The 12,079-nt window shown below is 41.5% G+C and overlaps 1 long non-coding RNA gene across 1 annotated transcript in view; it reads right to left on the reverse strand.

Moving 5' to 3' along the window:
• Positions 1-12,079, reverse strand: part of LOC309861322 — a 168,424-nt gene that overhangs the window by 129,090 nt on the left and 27,255 nt on the right. The gene's annotated exons all lie outside the window — the stretch shown is intronic.

Raw genomic sequence — 12,079 nt, forward strand, 5'->3', positions numbered from 1 at the left:
AAAATATCTCTCCCACCCACTGATTACACTGAGTAAAATTGCATCCCCAGAAAGTGTGTGGAAATGGCCACACGCTGACAGCTTAATGTAAATGTGTCTTCAGCTTGATTTCTTCCATCCCAATTATTCTGCACCCATGGGCATGGTCGGGGGGATGACAGGTTCTTGTTGCAGCAGTGGCAGGTCATAGGTGATGTTTCAATCACCACCTCCTCACCCCCGGGTAAGGAAGGAATCCCCACCCAAGAGTCATGCAGGGGACCAAACACATGATGCTCAACACGGACCAGATGACAGCAACAGCGGTTTCTTATCACACATATGCACAGCCTGGGAAAAGAGGACACCACCCGCAGGGTACACAGGGGAGGCACTTTGGAGCAGAGTGAACAGGCAGAGGTTGTGGGAGCCTGACTCTGTAGTAACAAGGGGGTGAGGTGGCTCTCCCTTCCCAAGAAGTTGTGATGAGCTTGTTGGAATAACTCCGGGGACTTGCGGGGAAAGGAGCCTGCCACTCAGGGATAAGCAGGACCAGTGCACATCTCTATGATAAGAACTGGCTAGAGCACCCTGCCCAGGGGAGCAGAGAGCTGGGGGGAAACACACTGTTTGACCCTTCAAGACGCTCCCAGATTCCCCTAGATGTGCAGGCAACACATAATACTGGTCCTTAATTTTAACCCTTACAGCACAAATGGACAAGTACAGAGGGAAATGGAAGAGAGATGAGGTCAAGTGAAGAAGTTATGGCCTTGAAACTGCAAAACTAGATGATTGGAAGAGTGGGCTGGAGGCGGCTCTTAGCAAACTCTAGAGAAGACATCTCAAGGGCATCTCAAGGGCACAGTCTGTATGGAGACAAAGTGAGTGGTGGGTTTCTTCTTGATTACTATTTCTGGGTTGAGGAGCATTAAGTTAATGACAAAGCCAGTTAAAGGAGTTCTTTGATGTTATTTAAAAGAGGACAGTGTGTGATTGTATTCATCTTTCACTTTTCAACTGATGGTATTGGCCGCTTCATGAACAGAAATGATGTTCAAGATAGCACAACCCTAGATGGCGTCCGTTGAGCACAGACACAGCTCGTTGTTGACAGTTGGGTCATTGTTTCTCAAGCAGTCTGATGTCTGCCCTGGAGACTGGCAAGATGGTGTTAGGTGCTCCTGGGACCCAATAGGAAATAAAAGGGGATTTCATAGTTGTTGCCTCCTCAGTGTTCTTCAATCCAGACTAAAGGCAGGTTAGAGTCTCAGCTTGGTTGCTAGGACTTTGTCCCATTCTAACTAACACTTACGGATCTTTATTGATCCAGTGTGCCTCTCATCCCAAGCCGGCAGCAGCCCACACTATCAGTCTAGAATTCAAGTGCCTACCATCTTCCGGTAGCTCCTATTTATGGCAAATTAGAATGGTTTTCTTAGGCAGAAAATTCTCCATCATAGTTGCTATGAGTTATCTTTAAATATACTTGTTAACTGGTAAAGGTAAATATGATAAGATACTTCTTGTTTCTATCCTCCACCTCTACCATTTCAAAATGGTGAAAATTCCCTTATATTCAGCACACCTATTATCAGAAATACAAGTAGGATAAGGAAGGGTGCACACAGCCGGAGTACACATGTTCCCACATGTTCAGGAAAAGCTCTGGAAGGCCTAGGGAAAAGTTAAAAGCTTAAGCATTTATGGTAGATGCATAGATGGCTCGGTGTTTCACTACATAAATCACAAAGATCTTTGATTTTGTACTTTGTCTACTGACTGAGTGGTAGACATTAGTTCTACCATTAGTAGACATTAGTTCTACTGAATGGTAGACATTAGTTCTACCAACTCATTAGTTCCCAGTTGGCATGCTCATTTCTGGGCCCTGTCTGTTTTCAGGCAGGCATCTGTCCCATATACAACTCTGACCTGAGGACCTTGGGCTTCACGAGTCCTCAGAGATCACACAGCACTGTCTTCTAACTTTTCTGTAAACCCAACCAGTCTCAAGGAACAGTGCAGAGTCATAGTCTAAGAAATAAAAATGAAGCCAAAATTCAAGATACTTTTAGGCTCAACTCAACAAAACCATCTGGATCATCAGCCATATTTTGGGCCTCTTCTTGCTTTGGAAAGTTGTGGTGGCTTGTAGCTGGTATGAAATCTCTCATAACTATGAATTTGCTCTTGCTTCAGAGAATAGGGAAATAGAAAAAATTGGAAAAATTTGATTTGAGCATCAGGAGGACCTCATATGAGTGAATCTGAACTACGGAATATAGAGGGTTGGGCAGCCAACAAGATGGTGGCCTTCAAAAAAGGTAACTAAGATTTCATCAAAGTTAAGGATCACTGACAGATCCAGTTGTTTGGTTGAAGACAGAGATTATAAGACAATATTGATCAAGCTAAATAACATGACTAGCCAGAATTTCTCCTTAAAACCAGAGGCCAGTTTACATGGAGAAATACCAACGTGAGTATTTTGTTAATTAGAATAATCCATGTACAATTTTATACATACTGTATTCATTGTATCAAAAATTTGATCATTGAACAAGCTTTAATACACTAACAGTAGTTTTTTAAAGTGCAATATAGGTGAAACATCCTTTTGTATGACTTGTATAAATGAAGAATAGTGAGGACTTTTTTCTAATTATGGAAATATAATGAAGATATAGGCACATGTGTAGGTTTAGCATGTTAGTGGATGCTATAATTGATGGAAATCACGAAGACATTTTTTTCCCCATTAGGAAAAAAAATACCATGATTCAGAAAAGAAAATCTATAAGAGAATCATGTATATTTCCACTGGAAGTTGACCAAATCACTGTGCATAACATAGAGAGAGAGGATAACATTTATGTTACTTTACTATAGGGACTTTCCCAGAATAAACTTACTCTCCAGATATCTAAGAACTTTAAAGGATTGGTTCTAGACTTGGTATGAAAACCCCGACTTCCTTGTTTTAAAAAAGGTAAAGAAAATTAAAGATAATTATTGAATAAATATTAGTTGGTCATCTGGAAGACTTGGTGAGAACTAGGTAAGAAAATACCAGCTCTTCTAATCAGGTTAGAGCAGTCCATTGAACCTCCTGTGGGACCTTCAGAAAAAGACTGAAAATCAGACTCCGAAATAGTTGTCAAATTTCTAGGAACTCATGAAGAACCCAACAGTAAATGTTACTTTGTCCAAAGAATATTAAGCAAAATAAAGACCTTGCTTATTGCTTTTGTCTTATCCAAATTTAAATTGAATAACAGTATTTTCAGCAAGATGGCTATAAGGACCTCGATTCAATGACTGCCCAACCCCATGTGAATACTGTTGGAGATCCACTGGAATCTATTAAGACATCTGAAGCTCATTGATGCCATTTCATTCAACATCTTTGTAAAATAATACCGCTTGGCTTCAGTCGGGGAGTCACAGATGTTTTTCATTTATAATATTTGAATTAGGACAAGCACTCACATTCCTTCTTTTCCAAATACGATTTACATTTGAAATTCATTAATAAGATAACGGATGATGTTGCTACCGAATAAAGGATTGGTGCACTTAATTGAGAGAGTCAAAAATGGCCAGGCATGACACAGTTCCAGTGGTTTTAGGATGATCTTCACTGATAATACTGCGCTGCCCACCCAATGTCACCCCACTCTTCCCCAAATAACTATTTCCCCTCTGCCTGACCATTTATCTGAAACTAAACAATTGGGAATCATTTTTACTTAAATTTTTTTAAATCTCATTTTAAAAGACAAATAAGTCCGGGAAAGAACATAGAGGTCATAGTATATGAATCATTTACATCTCATCAAATATTTTTAAAATACTTACTAAGTGTGAGGCAACATTCAAAGTACTAGAAATAAGGAAATGAGAAGGAATGCCCTCACCCTCAAGTCACTCAGCCTAGTGGGGGAAGAATCACATGCCCGTGAGTCAATCTCATGGAATTTGATGTTGTCTGGTAGGGAGCTGTCTGCCAGCAACAAAGGGACCTCATGAGTTGTTATGTCCAGTCTTCTTGAGTCAGAATGAGGAGAAGCCTACAGACACTCAGTGGTAGGGGGTGGTAAAGGCAAGAAACACACAGATATGGGGATTATGAAGGAAAAGAAGTCTAGGCAGATTCAAGGACAGAGCAGTGCTAACAGGTGAACTGGAAGAAGTCCAGTAAGCCTGGAGTTCTGGGAACAGTTGAAGAAACAGGAAGATACAACGCAGTATATTTTCTCTGGTCCCTTACTAGCTTCCAGGTCCTGTGCTTTAGATCCATTATGTAATCTGAGCTTGGGTAAGTGATATTATTATTGCCATTTTACAGATAAGAAGGACGAAGCAGTAAGAGGTTAAGTACCTTGCCCAAGGTCCCTGAGCTCACGAAGTCTCAGAAATAGGCTTCAAACCAGGGGATCAGCCAGCATCTTCTAAATGCAGTTTGTGAGAGAGGGAGAGTGAAGAAGCATAAAGTCACCGGAAGTCTTCAGAGAGATTTCAGGTGATTAGAAGAGCGTGCTTGGCCCATGTGCAAAGCAGGTTCACCCAGCTGGGCTTTATTTGAGTCCCAGACTACAAGGTCTCCTGAGGCAAAGTAGTGGACATCTTAAATAAAATTAAGGGCTTCCTCCTTTCTACTCATTTGGGCAGCATCTGTTTCCAAGAAGTCACCACCCAGATCAGTTCAGGAGCAGTATTAATCACCTCCCTGCCCACTGCTTGGAAAGACCTCACACCAGGTCTTACTAAACAAAACCAATGGCCATTTGGGATGGAACTCACCGTCCTCAAAGGGAATGATAGAACCTAATCTCCATCTCTCATCTCCAGTCATCAGCCAACACCCAACTGTCTGCTATCATGGGCTCCCTCTTGCTGTGATTCCCTCATGCCCATAATGCCTTCTGCTTCCTTGCCCCAGTTTAGCTTGCTTTCTTCCCCACCTCCCAACCTCTCCCACTACAAGCCCTGAAACCACAGCATCATAGCCAGCGAACTCCTTTTTACCCTCAACACCCCCCTTCCACGTCCCTGCCTTAATTGAAGCCACTGGGCACATGTCATGTGACATACACAGAATGAGTAAAGACCATGCCAGACTTAACCCATTAAATATTATATTGCTTTAAAAGAGATATTGATCACAAAAATCATGGTGAGGGGAAGGATGAAATTGCCCCAATCTTCACTGTCACTCATTCAAGAAGGAAATGCACATCACGGTAGGACATCCATTTAATGAGCATTTATGTACCAGGCACTATGCTAAATATGACCTTCATTTCTCACCACGAGCCCTGAGACAGGAATATTCTCTACTTCTCGGATGAGCACTGTGAGGCTCCAAAAAGTTAAATCTGTTTCCAGGTCACAGAGCCACCTGCATATACAGTTGGGACTCCAGTGACTTCATCTGCCATACGCTGAGGCAATTTGTTCTCTCTCCTTGATTCACACCTTAGCTATCTTGGTGATGTAATCTGAATATTCTCAGGAAAACCATCTTGAATCCTGACGTCCCTCCCAAACAGTTTCCATACATCATATATGTGTTTTATCATTTTCCTACAAACAAGGTTGTCTTCTCTAGGATAACTTGGGTCTCGATTCCATGGGCATTGCCTTTGCATTTCTAAAGAAACATGAAGAAATGTCTTCCCATTACATTTTCCTGTATAATTTCAGTAGACAATCAGGCCAGAGCTTACGATCCTAGCCTTTCTAAGGAACTGAAACCTCTGCTGTGGTTCATGGAGTATACGTCGTGAGCAGTTCACTCCTAGGTCCCACTGAGAACTTTCACAGCAACTCTATTATTGTTGCTATTCCCTTTTTCTCTAAGGAGGTCAGTGAGCCCCAGGATGTTAAGGAATTTACTTAAGGTGAGAGTAAAAGCCACAAAACCCAGATTTTAACCTTGTGTCTTCGCAATCTTATGCAAGTTACACTATCAAAGTGGATCCCCAGGGTGCCTAGGTGGCTCAGTCAGTTGAGTGTCTGCATTGGGCTCTAGCTCCGATCCCAGGGTCCTAGGATGGAGCCTGCACTGGGCTCCCTGATCAATAAGAAGCCTGCTTCTTTCTCTCTCTCTGCCTGCTCTTCTTACTTTTGCTCTCTTTCCCTCTCTCCATCAAATAAATAGATTAAAAAAAAAAAAAGTTAATCCCCAAAGAAGGGCTCCACAAAACTCCACCTTCCACAAGAACTCCTGAATCAAAGCTATGCCTAGGAGCCTGGAAAGTTTTTATTTCAATATGCAAGAAGACTTTATGTAACCAGTTTGTATGGCATCTAGAAACCACGGCCCTACCTTCTAGAACAGAACTTCTTGTGGTGGAACATTCAAGATGTTCTTTTTTTTTTTTTTTTAAGATTTTGCTTATTTGACAGACAGAGATCACAAGTAGGCAGAGAAGCAGGCAGAGAGAGAGGGGGAAGCAGGCTCCCTGCTGAGCAGAAAGCCTGATACAGGACTTGATCTCAGGACCCTGGGAACATGACCTGAGCTGAAGGCAGAGGCTTTAACCCACCGAGCCACCCAGGTGCCCCTAAAGATGCTCTTTTAATAAGCATCCTACATAGAAAGTATTTCAAATTACCTCGTATCCTGAATAGATCCTCCTAATCTCCCTGCTACAGACAAACCAGGGAGTGGGGGCAAGGGAAGAGAGAGGAGTCAAGGACAGGTAAGTTTCTTCATTTCAAGGAAGACGGGAGGTTGATAAAGGGGAGTAAGAGACACGGGCTTCCGGTCTGGGAATGAAAGAGTCACAAGAATAAAAGGTACAGCAAAGGGACTACCGTCAGTGTATTAGACTCTCCCTGTGCGGTGCACATGGCGGCTACACTCCCAAGGTGACTTCAATCACCTTGTGAAACACCTGAAACTAATGCAACAATGTGTGTCCACTACACTTCAACAATAACAACAACAGCTACTACACATTTAAGACGGATGTCATTTCTCGAGTTCTGGCCCAGTGCAAGTGTTTGTGTCAAGGGAAGGAAGGAAGGAGGGAAAGTAGGAGCGCAGGAGCGGGAGAGGGGAGCCAAGCTGGCGGACATGACCACTTTGGAATTCAATTAGCTGACCGAAAAATAGGAGAAAACTTGACGGGGAAAGACAAAATGCAGAGGAAACAGAGTAAGGAGGAGAGGTAACAAAAGACAAATGTTATAATGAGGGGCTGACTAGCGCCAGAGATGTAAGCATCTCTTTTTGATGTATTCTCATTAGCTGGTCTCCAAATTGTAGTATTTGGGGTTTTGTTGCTTTTACATGCGCGCGTGTGTGTGTGTGTGTCTGTGTGTGTGTTTTATTTTGAAAAGGTAGAATTCGCTCTGAATGTCAAGGCAATTTCAGCTCCTGCCAGAGAAGGCAACTGAATAGGTAGCAAGTAAAATATAGTCTCCATTATATGCGCCTAAAAAAAAAGGAAAGAAAGAGAGAAAAAGAAGCCTCCAGGGAATTTGCATACTAGTCAGACTTCGGTACCCTGCCGTGGGTGGTTCCGGCTGAGAGGCAGCTCTATTCTTAGATGTCTGAGCCGAAGCAGGAGGGTGAAGGCTGGTCACCGCTGCTCTGGGGCCTTCCATCACTTCCCTTACCGGGGTAACGTGTCAGATCAAATGCCCCGACCCTGCGCAAAAGACAGTTGTCATCAGACACGTCATTCCCTTTTTTTTCCACGGGCGAATCTCAAAACAGGGCTGTTTCTGTCAGGAAAGTACTGAAATGTGGTCTTTCCCTGGCATGAATAATTGCACTTTCTTAGGAGCTAGAAGGTTTGTTTTGGGGGGGCTTTTTTGGTTTTGTTGTTGTTGTTTTAATTTTGTGTTTTTGTTTTTTTTAAATTTTTCTCCCCCATTCTTTTTGTGAACAAAATTTTATTACAAGGGAATGTATCTACCTCAAGGTAGAAAAAAAAAATGTGTGCTTTTCCTTTCAGTAACCACACGATGGGCCTGGCTTTCTGGTTGTGTGTCCCTTAACTACAACCCAGGCGACATTAAGAATGAATTTATTCTATTATGAGGCAAGTCTTCGGTGCCTCTTCCAAGACATTTTCTACTTCAATACATTCATAGCTTAAAAAGCCAAAAGATAGTGAGGTTGCCAGTAGTAAGCCTTTCTTACTAGTGACTGGAACTCAGTCTTCAACATAGTTTTTTAAAAAATTTATCAGAATGTAGATTTTAAGAAATAGATTTCTTTTTTGAAGTTTTAGTTTACGTTTCTCCACCCACGGCTTTAGGGAAGCCTATAGCCTATCGGGCTTATACTCTGGTTTCTCTTCAGGTCGTATAAATCTTTCGCCTACCAGGCTTCAGAATCCGGAAATAGATGTAAAATCATATTTAAGATGAGACGTCCCCAAAACAGCATTTTTCTTGAGGCCCCCTTTACTCCTACCCTCTTAAGCTCTCTAAGCAAGAACAGATGTGAGGAAAACAAATATGCACTCTCTAAATGATTCCAAATCGGCGCACATGGCTTCATCATTTTGTCATTTGACAATTTAACACAATGGCCTGAGGGAGAGAACACAAAAGAAATGGATACATTATATGAGGCCAATTAATTTATAAATGAGTGATATTAAACGTGAACTTTCTGGACTCCGAGAGAAACTCAGGAGAAACATAAAACCACCCTCAAAGGAAAAAAATGAGGAACATATGTTGTATTTGGACTTAAAAAATATGAAGGTCAAGTGTACATGAGATAGAGATATATGATATTGTTATTTGATTTTTCATTTTGGTGTGTACAGTTACCCTAAGAGTATGTTTTTAAAGATCACAGTTCTTTTCCAAGAAGATACTCACTCTTTTTACTTAAGTCTGTATGTGGATAGAAGAATACAGTTTCATAAAGAAAATTGCTGTCAATAAAATGAAGACTGAGAAAGACTCAGAGAAATGTTCCAAAACAGTGGTTTCTGGGACTTCAAGATTTCATACATTAGTAAAATTTCTATCATTAAAAAGGCATTAAACGGGGGGGAAGGATGGCCCTGGGTGCCTCAGTCAGTTAAGCGTCTGCCTTTGGCTCAGGTCATGATCCTGGGGCCCTGGGATGGAGCCCCACTTTGGGCTCCCTTCTTATTACAGAGCCTGCTTCTCCCTCTCCCTCTGCAGCTCCCCCTGCTTATGCTCTCTCGTGCACTCTCTCCCTTTCTGTGTCAAATAAATAAACAAAATCTTTAAAAAAAAAAAAGAAAAAAGAAAAAAGGCATGAAATGTATAGGCTCAGGGTAAGGTATAGCTTTTATTTTTTTTAACCGAAGATATGTATCTTCACAAAAAACTCCCTGCATGGCCCTTTTCACTTTTCTAGTAGCAGAGAGGATTTAAAAAATAATAAAAATAAAATAAAATAGTAAAAAGAAATTTAAAATTAAATTCAATTTAAAAATTTAAAAAACTGCAGTCTCTAAACTAAATGTTTAAAATATTAACTCTTTGGCAGACCAAAAGCCCTGTAAGCTAAAATGAGGCAAATGTTGCCTCCTTTATGAGGATGCATAGAAAAACTTTATTGATTAACCTCACAACTATAGTGATAGTGTTATTTGGCCTGTTCTTAAATTACCTTCTGAGCATCCAACATTTAATATTGAGGGAATTAGTTAAAAATAATGATCAAAAGAATGAAGATTAATCTCATTGATTTTGGGACAAGTAGTTGATCACCAAAATAGTCATTTTATGAATAGTAGGTTTTGTCCCCAAAGATGAAACTTGACTGAGATTGGCTGTGTATCACAGCTTTCTATCGGTAAAGTAGCAACCTAAGATGTGTGTCCCAGCACCAACCCTTGACAGCAGACATTAAGTGGTATGTTGTATGTTTCAGTGAAGATAGCATGTTTCAATACACCATGATGTTTCATTGAAGAAAACTGTGGATTCAGGAGGCCTAATGAAAACGAACTTTGTATAGCTGCTGGCACTTACCAATTTACCCAACTTGGGGAGCTGAAGAATGTCTAGATCTTGTCAGCACCAGAACTGGCCATCAATTCCATCCTGTACGCTAGACCTTGGGTCTGGACCCCACTGGAAGATTCTCCAAGAATGGTGAATTTTGTTCTTGGATCATGGCCACGTGTGACCTCTGCCTCTATCAACAGGGCCAGGCTGAAGATGGTCTTGGTTGAGGCCAGGAAGGCCCACCCTGGAAGGCCTGGCTCTCCCCAGCTCTTGGGATTTGGGTCCATTTCCATCAGGCAGAGGCTGTGTCAGCCCCTAGACAGGATCTTCAAGATGGAGAGACAAAGCTGGTAACCTCGGACAAGTTCATTTCAATTCCTGTTTCCTCCTTACAGTATACACATTAGGTCCCCAATGAGTATTAGACCCTGGAACCCTCCATTCTTCATCGTGGTTGTACTCATGAGTTCATGGGCCAAACAGGTGGTGAGTTCCGAAGAGGGCTAACTTGCCTGTTAAGCACTGCCTGTGTGCCTCTTCAGCTTGGATTATTCACGAGGCGGGTATAATCTGGGTTAATCCAAAATTAATATGGATTGCCCAATTGTTCCCTTCCTGGCTGAGCCAATTACTCCCACACGTACAATGTTTTCTACTGAATATATGATTTCAGACATCTTAAGTTTGCCTAAGTATGGTAGAATTGAAACATGAACCACAGTTAGGTTCAAGTCTGACTTAATTTTGGTGACCACATTGATGACTTTAATTGTTTGAACATAATTCTTATAGTTAGGAGGGAAAAAAAAAGGCATACTTGGCTCAGGTTTTAATTCTCCCATATGCTACCTACCCAACACATCGAAGTGTACGTCAACAGAGGAAACATCTCTTTAGTTTCACTTACCCCTAAACAGTGATTTATAGTGATAACTCTTTAACCCAGGAGGCTGATTTGATTTTAAGATTTTTAAGTAATCTCTACATCCAACATGGGACTCACAACCCTGAGATCAAGAGTCACATGCTCTTCCGACTGAGTCAGCCAGCCGTCCCTGATTTGACTGTTCTGATCACCAAAAAACCCAGTGAAATTTTTAACTCAAAGAAAGGGATGAAAACACAGTGAATGTGTAATGTATCACTTCCACCAATCACATCTATCTGTAAGAAATGCATAGCATTTAATATTAGTAACCATATAAATGTCCTCCAGGGTTCACTGAATCTGTTCTCTTCTTCCCACCACTAGCAACCTGCCCCCAGGCTATTTTATATCTGCCAGGACACACTGTGAACAACGTGGACATTCCTCTGCCATTTTCCTTACCTAAAACAGGTGGTTGGTGGTTAAGGTGTTTACATATTTCTTGTATGCTGTGCTTTCAAGCATTAAGAATTCAAATTCATTTCACTATAGAAACAAGAACCAGAAGTGCCAAAGGCGGTAATAGAAATGAATTGAGCCCAACACTCATTGTATCTGCCCGGGATTCAATTTCACGATTTTTTGTTCCAGCATGACCCACTGCCAACATGTTAGGTGTGGTAATCACTACAGACCACTCAGGTTAACTGGAGCCAAGTTCTTGAACCCATAGGAACAGGACCAGGTTCATTTGCGGTCACTGTATCCCTCATGTCTCTTTGGGAATTAATTCCAGTGTACTGACCCTTCCCGAGTTCTCCAGAAAATTTTCCATGTTAGAGTGTGAAACTGGATTTATTACAGATTACCACCCAATCCCACTCCCCAGCAAAATCTGTCATTTATCTGATTCAATCACGAAAAAACTTTTTGTTAGGGTTGAGTTCATTTTTAAGAGCTTTACATCTGAGATGTAGTTTCTAGAATCCAACTAGGAAAGACCCAGTGACTACCAAGAGATCCAAGAGACCATTTCTCCTTGTATGTTCCAGACCGATGAGCACACTCAGTAGAAATTATCCAGGTTCTCCATGCTCTTCCCCAACTACAGAATACGGAATCCGAGCAAGCTCTGGGGGAGAAACCAAGGAATGGAGGTGACGTAACATCTATCCATCCTATAAAATTGTCACCAGGTGTACACACAAACTACTAAATATTTCCAAAGTGAAAGGCGTCTTTCTCTAGCCATCATAAAGCCTTCACCCTCTT

Source organism: Mustela nivalis, assembly GCF_964662115.1.
Source record: "Mustela nivalis genome assembly, chromosome: 3".
Taxonomy (NCBI): Eukaryota; Metazoa; Chordata; class Mammalia; order Carnivora; family Mustelidae; genus Mustela; species Mustela nivalis.